At 33.8% G+C, this 24,651-nt stretch overlaps 1 long non-coding RNA gene across 1 annotated transcript; it reads right to left on the reverse strand.

Annotated features, from left to right (window-relative positions):
- Positions 1-22,740: 22,740 nt before the first annotated feature.
- On the reverse strand, positions 22,741-24,651 carry LOC141664234 (uncharacterized). The gene is made up of 4 exons (XR_012551895.1): positions 24,342-24,651; positions 24,165-24,197; positions 23,423-23,485; positions 22,741-22,832 (listed from the first exon to the last, which is right to left on the reverse strand). It is a non-coding gene; the product is annotated as an uncharacterized LOC141664234 (long non-coding RNA).

Below are 24,651 nucleotides of genomic sequence, written 5' to 3' on the forward strand. Positions count from 1 at the left end.
CTAGTGAAGAAACTTATACAAGCCAACAAACTCGAAATACTATTTGAACTAGTTGACGCGCCTACGCTTGGATTTGAGCTGCTTAAGTGAGACAATTGCTCCACTTTGCACTCTGTGATCTTCAGCCTTTCTAATCTTTTATATCATTATCTCTGCTTTTTTCTCGGCTTTGATAGGCAGAACCATATTATAAACATCAAACATATATCAATTTACTGATATATATTTTACACAAAGACAATTGAATTATTAAATAAATAATTGTTTCACTTTGCTGATCTCCTCGTAATGAATCTCTTCATCACCTTTAAGCCAACGACTTTAATGTACGTCAGGGAGGGATAAAAGTGTACGCGACTTGAAATTATAAATTTAACTTCAAAAGAAATAGTCTTCCATATATTAATAACTCCAATTATATAATTGTAGGTGTTTATTTATGTGGTTTTATAAAATTATACTTGCTTAGGTTTTACTTTTATATAATTGTACAAATTTTGCAGGAGACATTTAAGAGTTGTTGGCTGCTTGTTCTATATATTATTCTCGTGGAAGTGGGGGGTAGTGGTAGTGGAGCGCACTGAGTAGGGTCACCGAAAACAGGGGGAGAGGTGGAAGAGGTAGAGATGACACTAGGGGCCTGGGCCTGGGTAGAGGTAAAGGAAAAACTGATCCTCAGGAAGAAAATGATGCAGAAGGCAGTGATGAAGAACATGAAGATGATGATGCTGGACAGAGTGATGGTGTTCTCACATTTGGGAGAGCTCAACGCAAAATTTGTGATGGTGATTAAAAAAAGAAGCCACAACTTGGACAACTGAAACTTGAAGTTGTAACCTTTATAAATGGAAGAGAGTAAACAATTTTTTTACAGTTTTGTTATTTTCCAAAAAATTATAATTTGTTACTTACACAACTTTTTTCATTTAACAGTATTAAAGAGGCTCGTTACAAGAAAACAATTAGAGCGATGGTCAGAAATAACTGGGAGTTTGATACAGCAAAAGAAAAAGGACGCGCACGAGAGGCTTTTTTAAATAAGTGTATCAAGGAGTTCAAGGTATGCTTGCTTATAAATTTTCAGAACTTTTCAATTACTATGACCTTTTTATATTAATAATCGCTTGTAAAGAATTCTAAAACTTTTTTCCCGAAGGAATACTACGAATATCAGCCAGAATATAAAGTTGATAAAATCAAAGAACTCGAAGGGGACGCTGTCGTGAGAAATCATTTGAAGGCGAATTTGAAATGTTATATGAATGCTTGGAAGACTGATACAGATAATAGGGTTAAAGAGGCCCATGCCAGGGGAGACACAAGCGCAACCCGACGTACTTGCCCCCTACTACTTATCAGAACCTGCATGGGAGGGTTTATGTGACTACTGGGAGACTGAGACATTTTCCAAATTGTCGAAAAATGGAAGGGAAATTGTCAAGAAGTCAGAAATTAAACACTCCAATGGAGCGAAGCCTTTTGACAAACGTTATGAGGCAAAATTTTCTCTTTATATTATGGTGTTGAACTTGCTATTTGATTTTGCAAAAATATCTTTTATCTATACATGTTCATATTTTTTTATATCTCTTTTGTAGGAACTGGAGAAAAAATTGGAAAAGCCTCTCACCCTTTTGGAAAAGTTTGATGTTTCGTACAAAAAGAAAGGAAAAGTGGAAGAAATAGGACGAAAGCTTAAAGTAAGTTGTTCTCCTTGTTTTAGTAACAATTACGAAAGGACTGATAAGTAGCAATAGTCATTATCTTGGGGCGGTGTCGCTCTAGTAAATATTTTGTGAGACAATAGTCAAGTAGCATTATTCACTACAGCTCCTGCAGTTTCATTATTATAAATAGTTTTTGGTGATGAGATAACAAATTTCAGCTTCGAATCAACCTAATATTTCCCGTAGTCAATCACTAATATGTCTCTTAAAGTTGAGAGCTCAGCTCTGATATGTTGTTACTCTCTGAGCAGCGAATGACTATTAAGTATAATTTATTAATAACCCCAATTTTTGATATTAAGTACAATATATTAATAGCCCCATAATATATTAAAAAGAACTACTAAAATAAACTAAATTATTGATATTAAGTACAATATATTAATAGCCCTGTTTTTGTTGACATTGTACTATCAGGGAATTGTGGGCATAATTACAAAACGCAAAAGTGAGTGATAATTTACTTCTTATTAATGGATGTCTTCTTATGCTTGACAGCTAAATTCAATGCACGCCCTTGTATTATTTTTTATGTTCAAGATGAGGCTTTTACTTCACAGTAAGGAGATTAATGTGGATATTTTCTACTTTAAATATGATATCTGGGATAAGAAAGAACTAGAATTTAGAAAGCTTTCTCATTATGTGGGGTGAAAGTGATTAATTTTCTACGGCCTATGTAACAAGTGATACAAAATACTAGGCCTTCTGATCTGCTACACAATTTTTGTTTGATTGGTATTGTATACATGGCTGGAGAAACAGGTCCGTGATCTATTTAAAGTCCCAATAATAAAGGGATATTGAGATTGCAATATCCAGTTACATAAAGTTCCGTTTGCATATCTAATTGAGGATGTCATTTTGTTTTATAGAAAGGAATCAACTTATCTATAATTACAAAATGCAAAAGAGAGCGATAATTTTTTTATTAATGCAAGTCTTCTTATGCTTGACAACTAAATTCAATGCACACCCATGTATTATTTTTTTTGTCAAAGATGAGGATTTTACTTCAGAGTAAGGAGATTGTGGATATTTTCTACTTTAAACATGATCTCTGGGATAAGAAAGAACTAGAATTTAGTAAACCACTCCGCTTCTTTCCTCTTCCAGGCCTTCTCTAAACTTCTCTTTGACAAGTAAACACCTTGAGTTCCTTTTATACTGTTTTATAGTACAAGTTATTCTTTTATTACTTTATAGCAATGACGGATGTCCTTACAAGTGCCGCCATTGTTGTTTTATTCACTGTTAACTCTTGTTTTTTTCATCTGAATCATGCCACTAGCGGATACATAATACAAGGAATGGTGTGTCACATATTAAGATGTCAGTGTATAATTTTTTTCATTATTCTCTAATTTTTGTATGATTAATTTTTTGAAGTTATATTTGACTAAATTTTAGTTTAATTGATAACATTTTAACTTCAATTTTTTATATTTTGTGATTTTTAAATAAAAATTTAATGTAAATATGAAATTATATTTAAACTATTATTATTTTCAAGTTTTAAGTATCCAAATATTAATAAAGGGGTAGCAGCATGGGTAATGGTAATGCTGATAGGCCTAAATTGACCAGGGTCTCTACTATAGTCAGATAGTTGCATAAATGCTAGATAGCAAGAAAAAAAGATGGTCCATATTACTGGTAGGTACTCCAACTAGCATATATTTGTAATGACTTAATTGCTACTGAATATTTGTAAACACACAGACAAGAACTACTATGCTTACCCCAGGCTTGTGCACATAAAAAATCTATGTTCATACATGCATCCTCTATATAATGCTATGCTATAGTTGAAAGAGATATGTCCTAAGTCCAATCATGTATGAGGATTTAGGAATAACTTTTATGTAATATGTTTTGATTTCATTGATATTAATAAAAGACTTGTTTTGTTTTTATTGCGGGCTCTATCTATTTAAATGTTTAAATAAGATATATCACATTTTAGAGTAAAGCTTTTTATGGATTGTGATGAGATCATAATAATGAGACCTAAAAGATGATAACTCTAAACTTAAATAGTTCCTGGTCATAGAATTACTAACCGGTAATTAATAATTCGCAAAGATTGGTACATACTATGCTTGCTTCATTATGAAGGATGTCTGTTCTCATAGACATTTGTGTGGTGACACTATAGCTAGTATGTAGGTGCTTATTATAGAATAAGTTCACTGAAAATGACTCACACAGCTGAACAACTGATGGAGTTCACTCACGTGTCAGCAGTTATTCACATAGTGATAGTTGTACAGGTATCCTTAGACTTGAGGTCATAATAGTCATCTTGTGTACACTGAACTAAGCTTTGGTTTAGTTCTTAGTCTCAAGGGACAATTATAAGGGCTCTACTGGGTATAGGAATTTGTACACGAAGATAGTGTACGATCAATAAAGGATCTACCCCTTCCAGTGTAGGAAGAGAATGTTCAATGCTGATCCACTTATGTTAGTTCAGGAATCTCTGGCCAGAGTGAATGAAATTAGAAAAGAGTTTCTAATTTACATTAAATAGAACTAAGCATAGTGAATCGGAAAACAAGTGATTAAATAAGATAGGCTTGACACAAGTTCCATGCCTTGTATTTAATCGTGACATTGCAGGCTAGAAGGAATTAATTATACGGTAACTACTCACTGAATAGGTTCTTGGTATTCTAAGCAGTGAATTCGTATTATCCGGATAGTCGCGATATGCTGAGAAGTATCCCTCACGATGTAGAATAAATATGATTAATTAATTAATCATATTTAATGAATTAGAGAATTTCTATAAATAATGATAAAATAGTTTTATTATTATTTATTTCTACTACCGGCTTAATATTGAACCTACAGGGTCACACCATAAAAGAGAATGATTTAATGGTGGAGAAATTAATTAATAATGGCTGATAATTATTTATTTATGATATAAATAATTAATTAACAAATTTAATAATTGATTAAATGAGATTTAATTGATTATAAATTAATTAAAAAAAGTCCTTAGTATAATTAATTAAGAATTTAATTTTTGGAAATTAAATCAAGTGAGAGAATTATTTCTAAAGTGTTTAGAAAAATGATTAATAATTAAAAGGTGTTTTAATTATTAGTGAGAATAATAAGGGGTTAATAATAATAATATTTTATGGGAAAATTTTCAGCTAAAATTTTTGCCTATAAATATACTATTATAGACCCTATTTTTGCCTCAACCAAAAAGGTTTACAAAACCCTAATTATCTCCATCTCTTCCTCCTTCATTACATCGTTTTCTTGGTGGATACCGGTGGAGTGCTTCACACTTGAGGAGCAGCTGCTAAGAATCTCCATTCATCGTTTTTGGATCGCTATTAAAGACCTCCATCTTTCCATTAACGTAAAGTTTCTTAAGATAAACATACTGAACTACGAATTAAATATTATTTTTCGCATGGATCCTGCAGAGGGTTTCGTTTTTTTTAAGATTTAAATTTACGTTTTCGTTGCGTTTATGTGCTAAAAACCCTTCAATGGCATCAGAGCTACTTGCGAAAAGTTTTTAATTCATTTATGTGTTTAACTGTTTTCGATATATGAGCATGTACGTGATTCGCCATGATTTGATGTTGATATAATATGCTTATATATGTACGGTTTTGAATATATGATATTCATGTGAGTTGTATAATCATAAGATGATTATGTAATCTATATATATACTGATTCTGAATTGGCTGCTGCAGATTTGCTGAAATCTGGGTCTGGTGTCCGATTTACGCAGACGAATACCCTATTCCATAGGTAAACGAGCGTCTGTAAGGCGTTTGAGGTCGTTTACTTCCCGTAAACAGTGATTCTTGTTTTTATGATTTGATTCTGATTTTTCTAATTTTTGTCATATTTTCTTTTTATGATTAGATCATGGATAATATGATATGTTAAGATCAGATTATATGTTTTAACATGCTTTTTATGTGTTGTATGAGCATGGTGGATGGTTATGGCCTTTCGACCTTAGTGTAATGGTTTTGGTTTTGATTTTAAATACGACTTGCATGTCATCAATCTTTGTAATCATAAATCTCGAATGTAACTCGAGTTATTCTTGTAAGTTCATTAGATTAGTTTTACTTTCAATCATGTAATGTAATTGAAGACTCAAGAAGGCTATCCAATGGAGGTGATACAAAGAAGAAGATGAGGCATACAAGAAGTCTAAACAAAGAAGAAGACTTATGTAATAAGTAGTTGTATTTATTTCCATCACCATATTAGATTGACCTTGATCTTTATCATGAGCTTGATAAAGATCACATAGGATGGGGCCATAACCAAACAAATTTACTTTATTACACTTTACATTTACTTGTTTATTTAATTTTATATATGAGATATATGCCTATGTTTACCATGCGATGATATATTTAGGTGAACTTAAATCAATATAAGGCGTGCTCTAGAAAATCTAGAATAGGAATCGTTTCTTGCCTTAACAATAAATAATATGAATACGATCATGAGATTCTTGTGTTTATGAAACACGTAATTGAATATGAATTTTCAATATTGAGAGAAAGGATGATTCTGTCAACAACAGATTTCTATCTGTAAGAAAGGGTTATTAAGTGACGCCATTTGACAATGCTCCACCCGATCTGGGAATCATTTGATTATCGATTATTGATTTGAAATATTTAATTTAAAAGGAAGAATCTCTTCATAATATGATTATGATTGTAATGTAATATAATCCCTCTAAAATTAAATAATATCAAGTAGTAATTGGCCAATGACATAACGGGCTTGTGTCGGTCATAGCCTTCCAACATGGTAGAAAGTGGTTCTTATTTTTAAATCATTGTCGTTTCGTGCTAGAGCCGAGGGCTTTGATTTCGAAATAAGAAATACTTGTCTATTACATAGAGATGTGTACATTGAATTAGAATCTAAAGGTCGGTACGTGCTACAGCCGTGGGCCGTTGGAGACTGATTCAATTGTACGAAATGTTGGGTTAAACTTGACTTAGAATATTGAGTTTGTCGTGCCACAGCCGTGACTCAATTATTCAAGAGGCTAAACTAATATTAGGGAATAACATAAGATGTAATTGACAAGAGTTGTCTGCCTATTGAACATCACATGACGTTTTGTGTCACAGACGAGGTTGTATAATGGAATGTATGATCCCTATTCCCACTAGCATTATGAATGCTTAATTTTCACTTAGGGGGTTGAAAAAAATTAGATAAACTAGTGGGAGACACTTATGAATAAAGTCCCGATTCATATAGTATTTTGAAATGAAATTGAATATTTGCTAAGTGTTGTTATGTGTTTATCATTTACAGATTTACTATATTCGTCATGTCTTCTGCACTATCACTCCGGAGCATACTAGATGCTCACAAGTTGACTGGTCCTAATTTAGCTGTTTGTTTTCACTGTAACAAGTTGGGGCACTGGAAGAGGAACTACAAGGTTTACCTTGCAGAATTGAAGAAGAAGAAGGGTAGTAAGACTACCGCTTCTGATTCAGGCATGTTCATGATCGAAGTTAATATGTCACTAGGTCCATTTTCTACTTGGGTATTAGATACCGCCTGTGGTTCTCATATTTGCAATTCGTTGCAAGGACTAAAGGGAAGTAGGACTCTTGAAAAAGATGAGGTGATTCTACGTATGGGAAATGGAGCAAGGGTTGCGGCCATATCTGTAGGATCATTTAGTTTACATATGCCTACGGGCAAGACTATTATTTTGAATAATTATTATTACGTTCCCTCTATTGTGAGGAATATTGTTTCTATTCCTATGTTGGATGTCGATGGTTTTTCATTTATTATTAAGAATAATGAATGTTCTATCCTTAGAGATAATGTTCTTTTTGGACGTGGCATTTTAAATAATGGTCTGTATGTATGTGACGTAGAGCATGATTTACTTCAGATTGAAAAAACTAATAAAAGAAAATAAGATGATGAAAATCTGACCTATTTATGGCACTGTAGGCTAGGTCATATTAGTGAAAATAGACTGCGGATATTGCATAAGGAAGGGTTACTTGACCCCTTTAATTTTGAATCATATCCTACATGCGAGTCTTGTCTATTGGGTAAAATGACCAAATCTCCATTTAGTGGACATGGAGAGAGGGCTGCAGATTTGCTAGGATTGGTACACACAGATGTATGTGGACAAATGTCTACGCAAGCCATGGGTGGATTTTCGTACTTCATTACTTTCATAGATGATATGTCTAGATTCGGATATGTGTATTTCATGAAACACAAGTCTGAAGCCTTTGAAAAGTTCAAAGAATATAAACATGAAGTGGAGAAACAAACCAAACACAGTATTATAACTCTTCGATCAGATCGAGGTGGTGAATACTTGAATGGAGAGTTTTTAGATTATCTCAAAGAAAATGGTATAATCTCCCAGTGGACTCCTCCATATACTCCACAGTTAAATGGAGTATCTGAAAGGAGAAATCAAACTTTGTTAGACATGGTTCGGTCCATGATGAGCTATGCGAATCTTCCAGTATTCCTACGGGGTTATGCATTGGAAACCTCAGCATATTTACTGAATAAGGTGCCTTCCAAATCTGTTCCTCAAACACCATATGAGATATGGAAAGAAAGGAAACCGAGTCTTAAACACGTTAAGATTTGGAGATGTCCAGCTTATGTCAAGAAAATTGACCCAGATTAGCTGGAATCTCGATCCGTAAAATGTAATTTTGTGGGATATCCTAAAGAGACTTTGGGGTATTACTTTTACACCGATCATCGGATGTTTGTCTCCAGACATGCTACCTTCTTGGAAAAGGAGTTTATCCTTGAAGGAAACAGTGGGAGCAAAATTGAACTTGATGAAGTTCAAGAAGCACAAACTACTACGGATCAAGTGGAAACACCTGTTCAGACTGAACAACCTTCTGTGGAACAGCCCATTCATAGGACAGGGAGAGTGTCTCGCCAAACTGAGAGGTATTATGGCCTTGTCATTAAGAATGCCAATGAGTTGTCAATCATTGATGATGACGACCCTGTGACCTATAATGAGGCTATGAGTAGTGTTGACTCAGAGAAATGGCATAGTGCCATGAAATCCAAAATGGAATCTATGTATACCAACCAAGTATGGACTCTGGTTGAGGCGCCTGAAGGTGTTAAGCCTATTGGGTGCAAGTGGGTATACAAAAGAAAGATTGGAGCAGATGGCCAGGTGGAGACCTATAAGGCCAGGCTCGTGGCAAAAGGATTCAAACAAAGGCAAGGGATTGACTTTGATGAAACTTTTTCGCCTGTAGCCCTGTTAAAATAATTCGGATTTTGCTTGCGATTGCTGCTTACTACGACTATGAGATCTGGAAAATGGACGTGAAAACGGCCTTCCTCATTGGGGAACTTGAGGAGGAAGTGTATATGACACAACCAGAGGGTTTTATTTCCAAGGGAAATGAACACCTAGTGTGTAAGCTGCTGCGAATCATATATGGTTTAAGGCAAACTTCTCGTAGATGGAACATCCGTTTTGATGAGACAATCAAAGAGTTTGGTTTTATCAAAAAACATAGATGAACCATGTGTCTACAAGAAGGTTAGTGAGAGCGCGGTGACATTTCTTGTATTGTATGTGGATGACATACTTCTTAGAGGAAATGATATACCGATGCTATAATCAGTCAAAGTATGGCTATCAAAGAACTTCACCATGAAGAACTTGGGAGAAGCATCCTACATTCTCGGTATGAAGATCTATAGAGATAGATCTAGAAGAATGATAGGTCTTACCCAGGGTATATACATCCAGAAAGTGCTTAAAAGGTTTAGCATGGAAAACTCCAAAAGAGGTCTCATACCGATGAGCCATGGAGTGTCCCTTTCCGAAAAAATATCTCCTAAGACACCTGAGGAAAGAGAGCGTATGAGTAAGATTCCTTATGCTTCAGCAATAGGATCTATCATATACGTGATGTTGTGTACAAGGCCTGATGTTGCTTATTCAATTAGTGTGACGAGCAGATATCAGTCCAATCCAGGTGAAGACCACTGGAAAGCAGTGAAAAACATCCTTAAGTACTTGCGAAGGACTCAGGAAATTTTCTTGTTTTTGGTGGTGAATCTGAGTTGAAAATAGAGGAGATGTCAACGTCGAGAAAGTTGACACACATAACAACGTAAAAGACCCACTCACAAAGCCACTTTCTCAGAGTCACTTTGATCGTCATAAAGACAAGATGGGTATTAGTTACCAGAGTGATTGGCTTTAGTACAAGTGGGAGATTGAAAGAGATATGTACCAAGTCCAATCATGTATGAGGATTTAGGAATAACTTTTATGTAATCTGTTTTGATTTCATTGATATTAATAAAAGACTTGTTTTATTTTTATTGCAGGCTCTATCTATTTAAATGTTTAAATAAGATATACCACAGTTTAGAGTAAAGCTTTTTATGGATTGTGATGAGATCATAATAATGAGACCTAAAAGATGATAACTCTAAACTTAAATAGTTCCTGGTCGTAGGATTACTAACTGGTAATTAATAATCCGCAAAGATCGGTACATACTATGCTTGCTTCATTATGAAGGATGTCTGTTCTCATAGACATTTGTGTGGTGACACTATAGCTAGTATGTAGGTGCTTATTATAGAATAAGTTCACTGAACATGACTCATACAGCTGAACAACTGATGGAGTTCACTCACGTGTCAGCAGTTGTTCACATAGTGATAGTTGTACATGTATCCTTAGACTTGAGGTCATCATAGTCATCTTGTGTACACTGAACTATGCTTTGGTTTAGTTCTTAGTCTCAAGGGACAATTATAAGGGCTCTACTGGGTATATGAATTTGTACACGAAGATAGTGTATGATCAATAAAGGATCTACCCCTTCCAGTGTAGGAAGAGAATGTTCAATGCTGATCCACTTATGTTAGTTCAAGAATCTCTGGCGAGAGTGAATGAAATTAGAAAGGAGTTTCTAATTTACATTAAATAGAACTAAGCATAGTGAATGGGAAAGCAAGTTATTAAATAAGATAGGCTTGATACAAGTTCCATGCCTTGTATTTAATCGTGACATTGCAGGGTAGTAGGAATTGATTGTACGGTAACTACTCACTGAATAGATTCTTGGTATTCTAAGCAGTGAATTCGTAATATCCGGATAGTCGCGATATGCTGAGAAGTATCCCTCACGATGCAGAATAAATATGATTAATTAATTAATCATATTTAATGAATTAGAGAATTTATATAAATAATGATAAAATAGTTTTATTATTATTTAGTTCTACTACCGGCTTAATATTGAACCTACAGGGTCACACCATAAAAGAGAATGATTTAATGGTGGAGAAATTAATTAATAATGGCTGATAATTATTTATTTATGAAATAAATAATTTATTGGCAAATTTAATAATTGATTAAATGAGATTTAATTGATTATAAATTAATTAAAAAAAGTTCTTAATATTATTAATTAAGAATTTAATTTTTGGAAATTAAATCAAGTAATAGAATTATTTCTAAAGTATTTAGAAAAAGGATTAATAATTAAAAGGTGTTTTAATTATTAGTGAGAATAATAAAGGGTTAATAATAATAATATTTTATGGGAAAATTTTCAGCTAAAAATTTTGCCTATAAATATACTATTATAGACCCTATTTTTGCCTCAACCAAAAAGATTTACAAAACCCTAATTATCTCCATCTCCTCCTCCTTCATTACATCATTTTCTTGGTGGATACTGGTGGAGTGCTTCACAACAGCTGCCAAGGATCTCCGTTCATCATTTTTGGATCGCCATTAAAGACCTCCATCTTTCCATTAACGTAAAGCTTCTTAAGGTAAACATACTGAACTACGAATTAAATATTATTTTTCGCATGGATCCTGCGGAGGGTTCCATTTTTTTTAAGATTTAAATTTACATTTTTATTGCGTTTATGTGCTAAAAACCCTTCAATAGTGAGCTATATATGTGTGTATGGTTAATACGTCTTTATGTGTTGCATTTTCATGAATTTGCAGTATTGTTCCATACTAGATTTTACTTATGTTCATTTAAATTTAATTGGAAAAAATTTGCTACTCTTTTGGATTACTTTGTGCTAGTACTATTTTTTACCAAGACATCATATACAATAGACTTATTTATTTTTACTACTGCACTCTTGAATTTTAGAGTTGAGTTCTAAATACTACCTCTGTACCGTTGCTCCCTGTTTTTATTGACATTGTACTCTCAGGGAATTGTGGGCATAAATACTACCACTATCTTTTTAAATACATCAGCTATATTTTTGCCTTTCTATTGATAATTTGTAACTTATGGCATATGAAATTATTAAATCCATTCACTTGTACATTCACTTCCATTGCTAAAATTATCAGGTTCAACAACTGAGACCGCAGATTAATAGATTTTGAAATTTTACTTTTTTGTGTTTTTTTGCTTTCTTGATTTTTATCGATATATCAACATCCCGGTCTATTTACATGTTTAAGCATAAAGTAGCCTAAAATTTTAATTTTTCTGATTTGCATTAAGGGAAATATTGTGTTAAATAATTGAGTCGTATATCCTTGGTTCTTATGTAATTTAGGAGATCGTGGAGCGTGCAACAGAAGAGGGGAATTCTCAGGATGCAACACTATCTCTAGCCAACCAAAGGAAACGTGATGTTGAACTATTGCTGGAGGTTTGTCCACCAAAGAAGGGAAAAGTTAAAATGTTCCCACGCCATACCCTCACGGAGCTTGTTGGAATTGATGAAGTTTCCAATATACCACTTCTCAGTCTTCTCTGGTCTGCATCCCAGAGCGCATTCCACAGTCTGCATATTCTATTATCGGGAAGGTCCTGACAGATATGACTAATATGGTTGAAGCAATAGACGAGATCGAGGTTACACGTGCTAAACTTGATGAAGATGTGCAGAAATTGGCTGCTCGTGCTTATCCAAACAGAGATAATCTCACTTCTAAAATTTTATGGGAAGAGTACATTCAAATAACATCACACATGACTTCTCCTCTTTGTGAGCATTATAAAAAGACTATTATAGAGGTAATAATATAAATTATTATTATTATGCTATCTAGAACTGATTATTTTTCCAATTAATCTCATTTATCTGATGTTATCTAGACCTGACTTTTTTTCCATTAGTGTTGTACCAAATTTTTTATTTAAGTCAAGGTATTTTTTTAGGTGGAGTATCAGCTGCTTTGGTTTGCTGGGCTCTGGTTGAATTTCCAGTGTTTTTTCATCTAGTTTTGTTAGGTCTGGATGGTTGGTTATGATGTGTTGTAGGCCTGTTTCTTATGTTTGGTTTTTCAGATGTGCTGAAGTGTTGCAACATGTTTTTTTGCAAAGTGGTATTGCAGGGGTCTGGGTTTTTGATAGAAAGGATTTAGAAGCTGATTTTGTCTGGGATTTTGCTGTAGTTTCTTCCTTAATTTGGAGTGGTGATTGCTTGTGTGGGGTCTGGTGTTTATTTTTGTTTATGGAGTGTTCAAAGTTCTGGATTTTCTATTTTTTTGCTCATGTTGGTTTGCTTAAATCTGGGCTAGAATTTCAAGTGCATTTGATGTGCATTTTTATTCTTATTTGGGGTGCTTGCAGATTTTCTGTGGTTTTTTGCTTCTCTGGTTGTTTGGCAGGCTGGAGATTTTGGTTGTGGGGCTCTTTGTGTTTGGTTTGGGCCAGTAGGGTCTTTTCCTTGGTTTTGTTTTGTGGGCCTGTTGGTCTTGCCCAGTTTTCCTTTGTTAGGATTTCTAGATGGGCTTGGGTGTTTTGTTTTATCTTCTTTTTATTTTATTTTGATACTTTTCTTAATTCTTTTTAGAGATTTTTTCCATAAGTTTTTTGAAAAGGATCCCCGTGTATATTCTTGTCTCCTTTAGTTTATTTTACAAGGCTTGACCTCATTTACCCAAAAAAAGACCTATAATACAAGGGCTGGTCCGCGGTTTCAGGACTGTTAGGTGCTTCAAAGTAGAGATCATTCCCTGAATTTATTTAAAACCTTAGTACAAGTGACTGGTTTTAGCATACTCTTCAATTTGTTTGATCATTCTCTGAATTTATTAATTAAAAACTTAGTACAAGTAACTCTTAAGTAATTTTGTTAAATGATCAAAAGTTGTTTGTATATTGTTTTGACAGTGTAGTCTAATCAAATTTTTATTCTTAACCACAGGATACACCCTCAGATCATATGGAGGTGGACGAAGATGACAATGATGTTCATATAGATGACTTGGAATATCGCTTCCCACTTTAGCTAAAGATCCTAGCTTATGATTATTTTGTCTAAGAACTTGTATGTGTTAGTTTGGTCTCAAACTTTAAAATTTGGCCTATGTTTTACGATCTCAAGTTACATATTTTGCATTAGGCATGAAGACTTTGAACTAATGCTTGTTTATGTATACATTTCAGTTTGGATTCTCTCATTTGTTGTTTTTTTATTAATAGTTATATATCTAAAGAATTTTACGGGAGGTAGCTTATGAGGAAGCTTATTGGAAAATTATTTTACAATATTGTATTTTAAAATTCAACTGTTAGTGGTTGAAAATAAATACCAATTGCCCATTAAGTTCAACAAGATCTGGTTGTATTTAACAGACATAATCAGAATTAATCAACCACTTCCGGTTATTAATGAAATCTATATTCAACAAAATTTGTTTGAAATTAATATACAGAAAAATGGACTAGTTTACGAATCAACCAAAACCGGTTGGGTTTTAAAAAAATAAATTCAAATTTTTTTCGGTTGTTTTTAGTAATTTTGGCGGGATTTTTTTTTTTAGTGAAATTCAAATTAAAAATTTAATTTTTTTTTTGAAATGTGTAAAGTTAACTTCAACGGAAAGTGGTTAAAAATAGTGTCAACAAACTCAACCAAAACTGGATGAATATAATCATAAATTCAACCGGAATGCTAATTTCAACGGCCTTATTTACAACCGACTGGTTGCGCTTGATTTATACTAAATTCAACCGGATCCGGTTGGTCTTATGCTAAATTCAACCGAATACTATCGGTTGAATTTAACCGCTTTTATTGTAGTGTATATATACATGTAACTTCTAACTCTAATCAAAGAAATGTTGTAATTCTTCAAGTACATTTTTTGTGCACGTACAAGAACATACTGATTAACTATATTATACACATACATACATGATAAATCGCTTCACTTTGTTGCCGTATCAACAGGGACGGAGCCAGAAATCCGTGGTTGGGGTGCCGAATTTTTTTCGGAGTATTTTTAATTTATTATATATTAAATAAATAAATAAATATTATTTTTAACAACTTTAATGTACATAATATACTTAAATTCGTGAATCCAAATTTATATATATTATAAACATCATTAATTTTAGTACTAAATTTATAAAATTTATATATTTTTGAGAGGGCGAAAATTGAAAATAATTTGTTTTTGCTACTTAATATAATTTTTTTCATAAATTTTAATACTAATTATTATACCTGAGTTTGGGGTGGCGGCCGCACCCGCCGGCCACCCTGCCTCCGTCTCTGTGTATCTATCTAGTTAAACCAATTGCGCGAATGTCATGAGTTGGTCCGCCGTGGCTTATATGATGCCTCCTCGGGTTCAAATTCTTTTGCTCGTTGTTGATGAATGGGAAGAGTGGGTATCGATGTTGGGTGTTATATTTAATCTTAACATGTCTTAGCTTGTTTTATCTAATTAGTTTGTTAAGTCGTTAGGAGTGAAAATGGAATAGGCCTTCTGAGTAGGGACTGAATAAAATCAGAAGAGGTTTAGTAGGAGTAGTTAACTAGATAAGCAATAGTTGTTGAGCAGATCATATTTTATAGGTTCTATTTTCTGTTGTGTTCTCTATTTATTCTCTTGTACGTTGTTTTGGTTTAATAAGAAGTATTGTGGTTTACTTCCTCACTGTGTTATACACATAAGAGTGTGCGTGCGTATTGTGTTCAGATACTATACTTGGTATCAGAGCTTTAACAGGTTCGAATCACTACGCCATAGATGGCCTACCCCAACCCCCTCCCGAAAGAATGTTACGTAATATGTTACCTTAGATAGGGTAGTTATGAGCTAATTTAACATTATATTTTTTATGTTATCTTAGCCAAAGACAAGGTGTTGCATTAGCTGCAAAGTGTTACAACTTCCAAGATATTTGTCAAAGTGTTACCTTAGAGTATTAAAATATAAATACTCTATATTTTCTTAAGCGATTAAATATTAATTTTAATTCATTATAAAAATTTAAAGTGATATTAAAATTTAAATAATGAGATATATGATACATGGATATTTTATTCAGAAATTTTTTAAAAAAAATCAAAATAATCATTTCAAAAGTAATAATCATTTAAATATATATATATATAATATTATAATATTGGAAATTTAAGAATTTTTAAAAGTGAAAAATATATATAATTATTGCTCTTTCTTAAAATAACTTAAATTATAATATTAGTAATAATAATATATCAAATATTGTATGTAAATTTGTAGTCACTAAAATTTTAAAAGCCCCCAATTTTTTTAAACAGCCGCCAAAATTTTGGTCTAAAAGACAGCCCACATTTTCAGAGTTCAGACACTTCCATACTCCCTCCCACCCTCTCCTCTCTCACAGACTATTTCTCCCAACTCTGGGGCTTTTCTCCCTTTCAATCAAATCTTCTATTTTCTCTTAAATACTCATTTTCTCTTAAATTTTCGAACTCTTATGTTAATCTACACTCACTCTTCTATTTTTGTTTTCAATTGGTTTCAATTGGGACTTTTCATTCCCAAATTCAATTAGGGTTTGTAGTTTGTGGTAAAATTAGGGATTTACATTAATAGATCGTAGAAGTTTTGGAACTCATGGGAAAGCTCTGAAGAAAGCCTCCACTCATTCTTCTTGTGCTGGTGAAAGTGAATAAGGAGAGGGCGGTAAATGCTGGTGTTATGAAGTTGTTGGTTGAGATGGTGGGGGAACAAGGGAGTGGAATGGCAGAGAAGGCAATGGTGGTTTTGAGTAGTTTGGCGGGGACGGAGGGTGGGAAGAGTGAGATTGTGGAGGTAGGTGGGATTCCAGCTTTTTTGGAAGCGATTGAGGATGGTTCGATGAAAGAGAAGGAGTTTACTGTTCTTAGTTGCTTTAGTTGTGTAGTGATAATGCTTCATTTGCTAAGCATAAGGTGTGTATATTTTTTTTGTTTGTTACTTTCTGTGTATATATGTATTGTATTGAACATGATTCAGTTTAGTCATTATATTTGTTTAGAGTGGTATTTACATGTGTATTTGTTGCTCGATCTACATGAAGTAAACACATGTTAATCTCCATAAAGTGATATTATCTCTTTTTATTATAACAAATCACAAAAATAACAAAATGCCCTGGAAGAATTTGAAAGTGTCTCACCAAAATTATTGTGAACGCCCCCAAGAAGTCGGGTGTTGTCCCTTGTACGGGTGTTCTGCCATCGATGTGAGACATTATGAACTTAAATATTGCTCAAAGAGGATCAGAAATATGAACTTAAATACTGCTCAAAGAGGACCAGGAATATGTTGGGATATCCATTATTTGGATGGTGTTATTAGAACTTTTAAACATAGCAAGTAGGGCACCAGGGGAAGAAGGAAGAAAGTCATTCTTGGTGTGACTTTAGAGGGTTCGAAACCATAAAAACAAACTCTATACGAAAAATAAGGTAAGGATTTCTACATCAGGAAGAGATTCGTCCAAACTGGAAAAGAATTTCTCCCCATTTTAATTTCTCCATGAGCGGCATCACTAAATTACCATGATTTCATAGTGCTGTTTTTCTTTCTTTACTTGCTGATTCTAATCATCGATTTGTGTTTATATACTATATTCACAGTGCAGGAAACTAAAGCAGCAAATTTAACTGAAAATGCAAAACATCAGAAACGCAGTACCAGGCTCTTTGCTCCGACGTTGCAGATGGTGGTTCCAGGTTGTTATCTTTGCGGTCTTTTTTCTCTCTTCTCAGTCAATCACCACACTGGCTTCACTAGGAAAATATACTTTGACAAAGGTGGAAATAGCAAGTGGATGGCTACATTGGTTCTCAATGCATGTTTTCCTGTACTCCTACCTTCACTTTTTTTCTTGCCATCGAAAATTGATTCACCAGCAAGAAGCAACCCTCCCAACTAGTCCTTGCATCAATTTACATCTCTCTAGGTGTATTTTTGGTCGCAGACAGCATGTTGTATGCAATTGGACTCTTACACCTTCCTGTTTCAACATTCACTCTAATATGTGCAAGCCAATTAGCCTTCAATGCATTGTTTTCCTTTCTCCTAAATTCCCAAAACTTCACTCCTTTTATAATTTACTCTTTAGTCTTATTAACCATTTCATCAATACTCCTGAATATTATTGAATATTATTCTCATATTATGATCTGGCCATGGAAAAAGCATTATTCAATTATTCTTCACTCTTTTTTTAATCATAAGCCCATATTTTAACATTCTCATATATTTCTTAATTTATTCCCAGAAGCTACTTCAAGCAATGAAAGAATGAGAAGAATGAATACATTCGTGTCTAACCACACATCCCATTCTTGGAGCAAGCACAAGGTTTTGGTTTGGCTGGTAAGCACACATCTATGTAAATGTATTAAGAATAAACTTGATTTTGTCTGCTAAGATGATGCACACTATCAACATATAGAATTTAATAATGTTTTGATTGTGTTTAGTATATATATTAGTAAAGTCAGCACAATCATGCCCATGAGTTATCTAGTAGACCAGGTGACAATCATTGCTTCTAATTTCTTTCAGCTGCTTATTTTCACTCTCATGAGTAGCATTGTCTACCACGAGAATTTGTGTATTCAATTTTTATGCAAGCTACTGGATAACTGGTATGACAAATAATTCTGAATTCATAACAACATGATACCTGAATTCATAACAACATGTCTTCTGAGTAGATAAATACTTCTATTATTTAGTATACATTATACTGGCATAGCTTGCTTTTCAAAATTATCTGGAAATGGAGGTCATATGGTGTTATTTCTTCCCTGACATACATTATTCATTACAAGCAAGTCTGGTATCTCTTTATTGTAATTCTTTTATTGGCTTTGGGTAATATTCATGGTCTAAATACTTTAATATTTCTTTAGTGCATTTTTGTACAGAATGGTGTCGTGGCAGAGCAGCAACAAGATTCTACAAAAATGGGTTAAATGGAAGCCTGACTTGTTAGCACAAATTAAGAATCTGATACATGTGCTCTCTCTTTTCCGTGTTGCTAAAGATAGCTGCCAGATTAGTTAAGTTAATTGTGATTCTCATAAATTAGACTTGTAATGTTTGTATTTAGTAGATTAAGAAATTTGGGATGTATTAGAAATAGTACATTTAAATTGTACATCGATTTTATGAAATGGTATTGTTGGATGGATCATTGGGTTAATGAATTTGTTTTTGGGATTGCATAAATATCAACAAAAAAATTTCATTTTTTTATTAGCAAAGTGTTACATTAGATTTATAAAATGTTACAATAACAAAAAATGGGACCCATATTCCACGTAATAACTGTGGGCCCAATGTGGGTCCCACTTTTTTAAAAACACTTTAGAACTCTAGGGTAACATAAAAAACAAGTTACAACTGATCTCTCTTTATGATGCATTAGCAAGCTAAGGCAACATATAAACAAGTTAAAACATGATGTTGCCTTAGGAACCAAAGATGTTACCTTACACCGCTAAGGCAACATGGAAAAACCTATCTTTAAGATAATGTTACCTTAGCTTAAAAGTGGGGCAAAAGCAACATATTTACCCCCTAATGCAACGTTTTTTTGGTGTTACAGTAGGCATTTTATGGTGTAGTGAATGGAGGGGAAGAGCAAGAGTAAAGAGGGTTCGTTTGGTCTGAGTTATCCGTTGTTGACAAAAACAAATTACACGGTATGGGCTCTGAAAATGAGGGTCTTCATGCAAGCTCACGGGGTGTGGGTTGCAGTCGAGCCTAAGAATCCTGAGACTGTTGTAGATGACAAAATGGACAAACGTGCACTTGCTGTGATTTACCAGGGGGTTCCAGAGGATGTGCTGTTATCAATCTCAGAGAAACACACATCCAAAGATGCTTGAAAGGCTGTCAAAACCATGTTCTTGGGAGCAGATAAGGTGAAAGCGGCCAGAGCACAGACCCTTAAGAGTGAATTCGAAGCTTTGCGTATGAAAGAAGATGAGCCACTGGATGAGTTTTATTTGAAACTAAACAGTTTGGTCACCAACATTCGAGTTTTAGGAGAGAAAGTAGATGAGGCCTATATGGTCAAGAAATTGCTCAGAGCGGTTCCTTCGAAGTTTCTGCAAATTGCATCGGCTATCGAATAATTTGGGAATTTGGAAGAGATGTCGGTAGAAGAGGTTGTCGGTTCTCTGAAGGCCCATGAGGAGAGGTTACGGGGAACAATGGAGAAAGGCCAGGGACAATTGCTACTGACAGAGGAAGAGTGGAGAAGAAAAGAAAGCATCGAGGGGCAGCTGTTATTAACTCGAGAGGAATGGTTAAAGAAGAGTAACAGAGAGGGGACTCGAGGCGGAGGAAATACTCGTGGGGTACGGGACAGAAGTAGAGTGAGATGTTTTAATTGTCAAGGACATGGACATTTTGCTGCGGATTGCCGTAGACCAAGGAAGGAAAGAGACATGTCAAGGGAGGCGAAACTTTCAAGAATTCAAGAGGATGAGCCGGCCCTGTTGATTGCTGAGGTTGGATAAACGGAGAAGTTGGCCATGTTCTTGAGGGAAGAGGCAGTGGTACCAAAATTACGGACAAATAACGAAGACCAAAAGGAATCACAAGTATGGTACCTAGATAATGGTGCTAGTAACCATATGACTGGGCAACGTGGAAAGTTCAAAACATTGGATGAATGTGTGTCTGGAAAAGTTAAGTTCGGTGATGGGTCAGCCGTGAGTATCAACGGAAAGGGGACAGTTGCGTTTCAGTGTAAAAATGGAGAAGAGAGAACACTCGAGGATGTATACTACCACTACACCATAAAATGCCTACTGTAACACCAAAAAAATGTTACATTTGGGGGTAAATATGTTGCTCTTGCCCCACTTTTAAGCTAAGGTAACATTTTCTTAAAGATAGGTTTTTCCATGTTGCCTTAGGGGTCTAAGGTAACATCTTTGGTGCCTAAGGCAACCTCGTATTTTAACTTGTTTATATGTTGCCTTAGCTTGCCAATGCAACATAATGAGAGATCAGTTGTAACTTGTTTTTTTATGTTACCTTAGAGTTTTGAAATGTTTTTAAAAAATGGGCCCCACAGTGGGACCCACTAGCTAACATGGCAAGTGAAGGGCCCATAGTGCTGAGTTGTCTTGATGACGTGGCAAGTGGACCCATAGAACCTAATGTATCACATTGAAAAGCTCTTGTAACATTATAACTATCCTAATAAAACGTTTTAAACATAATATGGTAACAGTTTAGGAGGCTATTGTAACACTTTAGCACAAACAAATTGAAATGCTTATTATATAAACTGAAAAATCCCAATTATACAATTTCATAACTGTAAAATAATCCATCCACCCCAAACATTAAACATCCAAATATACAACCAAATTAAACGTCCAAACTAACTATAAACTAGTTCACATTTTTTACTTAACAACAGCCCAAAATTATAAATTTTAAAAAATACTACTAGAAGCTAATGCTTAAATTTGCTTCACTTTCTCCTCGACTCGACCATGCGGGCGTTTCTCTTTTTATACACGTGAAGCTTTCTCTTGTAAGTCTTCTTTGTTCCCTGAAATATTAACTAAGTTATTTGCAAGAAAGAAATCGAACCAGCAAATTTTGAATACCATATCAAAAGGCCTCTAGAAAATACTTATTAAAAAATTATTCTCTGATCATTGTTATTTGAATATCTATACTGCTACAAAACAGCATCCTAAATTGAGAATTATATGCAAGAACATAACTGATTTACAGTTTTTTGAAATGACGCTAATAGTCAATAAAATACTAATTTACTAAACAAAGTACCTACATAAATTTATTAGGTTTAAGATAAAATTTAAACTTTGCACATGCACACAAATTAATAAAAAAGACGTAAAAAGCCATTTAGTCAAAAATTTCTGCCTTTTCCTACTCTCAAACAAAAAGCACTAATCGACACATCAATATACTAACCTGTATTAAGAACAAATAATTACGTCACTAAAACAACTATAATTACATCACCAGTGCAATGAAGCTAAACATTCTTAAATTTCTTCAATTTTCCAAAATCAAACATAAATCTTAATTCTTAATCTCGACCTCTACATAAGAAGTACGACCTAGTCCATTTTAAATTTAAAGTAGAAACTAGAGCATATAATAATTCTAGAAATATCGAGCTACAGCAGAAAGTACACTACCCTCAACACGTAAACTCGAGATTAAGCATATAAATTCCAGCACATAAATACCGAAAGGCAAAATCGAACATAACATTAAACTCGAAATATCGAGCTCTAGCTAGAACACACCAACACAATAGCACTCACAGTCAATATCAACTTAAAGTCAGACATAACATATAACAGAGGAAAAAAATAAGTGATATGTTAGAGGACTGAATTTTATAAAGTAAAATATACCCTTCGGCATGCAGTAAAGCTTAGTGTTAATTATACAGGATATGATCCTGGTAAGTCCAATTACTAACACCCTGAGGTTTTAGGAGAACTGGTAACTTAAAACTTTGTAAGAACTCCTGTTAAAACCTGGAATTAATACACTTGAACTTGTTTTATTCTAGTTTCACATTGTTTTATTCTAGTTTCACAAGAAGTTAGAAACATACCTACTTAGTATGTACTTGAACAAGACACAACTAAAGCATTGTAATGTTTACCACGAAATCGATACAAGAAAATTATCATAAACTGTTCTGTCATACCTCCTCAAAATGGCTTAGTTTGAAATACTTCTTTCCAATTTTAGTCTGTCTTACTCTGTCAAACCCTTTACCACCATCTATTTTCACAAACCTAAAGAAAGATGACAGAAAAAGGTAGTTAATTGGGAATGTGAAAATATAAATAAGCAAAATCCCAAAATACAAACAAACGACTTCATTAATAATAACATCTTTATACCTATAATATGATAGTTTGTACATGAGACAAATAGTAAAAAAGCATCTCTCAGCATACAAATTTAGCATTCATGATAATAGTCTGACAGAGGAAGCTATAAAAGTAACGCAACAAGAGGGTCATCATGAAGTTAGAAAAAGCATTCACCCAAATTCAATATGTAAATGTAACACTGTGGTAAAGCAACTTCCAGGAAACTTAACAATTTACTAACAACTTACATAATTTAAATTACTCAATTTGTGTGAAAGAGGAATATTAGATTTGAGCTGGTTAAAGAAAACCAGCAGCTTGTTAACATATACTAAGAAAGAGGAGTCTGAATTAAAATAAGAAAGCATCGACGCATTAAACAAAAGAAATAAAGAAAAACTTCCATCACCAGTGAGTCCCGCAATAGAGAATCATGACAGTGCTTACTAGATAGTGTACTCTTGCACTAATAATAAGAAACCAGGACTCTCTAGCACTCTTGCCCGCACCTGCACCCAGAACTTCTCCAACTCGTAAGAAACCAGGAGCAAATCTCTCATTGTCTCCACAAACTGAGAAGATCAAACTAATTACACACCACTTCTGGAAAAATGATAATCGAAAACATTTGAATAAACAAACGCATGACACGAATAATAAAAATAGATCAACTCTATCACAGATCACATTCAAATTCAAAAAATTAAACATTTTCAATTTTTGAAAATTTAATTAAATTTTTCCGCTTATAAATAAAAATAAAAATTAGGCTTATAAATAAAAATTAGGCTTTCCAAAAGAAATTATATATACTTTTCCACAAATTTCATTATATAATTACTAATGAACTTTAATATGACCTATATGTTAATCTAGAATGAATATTGTACATCTTAGCGGTCCTTTCAAGAAAACCACAAAATCCTTTACAAGTAATTTCTATTAAACTGAACATGTAAATCAAGGTCCAACAGTAGCAAAGAACAACACAGTTAGCTGCTTCCAGCTTAGCTTTACAGAGGCATTGATGATGTGCCCAGGAAAAATAAAACCGTTGTAACAAAACATGGAATCATATTATTTAGCAGCATAGACCACAAGATTTTGGATGTTTGATGACCATAATTTTTAATGATTCACAACATGAGGAAAGATAAGGCGCTGCAAGTTATGTCACATCATCGATTACAAAGTACTAATGGTCTTACTGAATAAGTGAACGAGAACAAGAGCAGTAGTTCATGAACCAACCTCGAGAGCTTTTCGCCATTCTTTTCCTGACAGCTGTAAAAATAATAGAGAAAATAATACAATTATTATAACTATTGACCAAAAACTACAAGAGATACTTTGCTCAAAAGATGCAATGAAAGATAAACAAATGGAAAGCCAACAATTGTGCAACTAGACTTGCAAACATTGACTAACCTTATGTAGGAGAATGTCAAACGGACCTTGATCAGAAAGTGGCTTGCTTTGGTCAATAGCAACAAATAAAATACCCTTACTCCTGTATTACAACCAAAGATGACCAGTATACTTATTGCACAACAGAAACCCAAAGAAAAGTCAATAGAGGACATAAAGAGTGTCACAAAAATGTTGGACCAATCGACACTCTACGCTTCCAAATTATGCCTAAAAACAAATGGCATATTCAAGCACACTATCATACCAAAAGATTATTGTACAATGACAGAAGTTGCAAGTTCAAATTAACACCTACTCAGCGAATGGT

The sequence above is a fragment of the Apium graveolens genome, chromosome 6 (genome assembly GCF_009905375.1).
Source record: "Apium graveolens cultivar Ventura chromosome 6, ASM990537v1, whole genome shotgun sequence".
Classification (NCBI taxonomy): Eukaryota; Viridiplantae; Streptophyta; class Magnoliopsida; order Apiales; family Apiaceae; genus Apium; species Apium graveolens.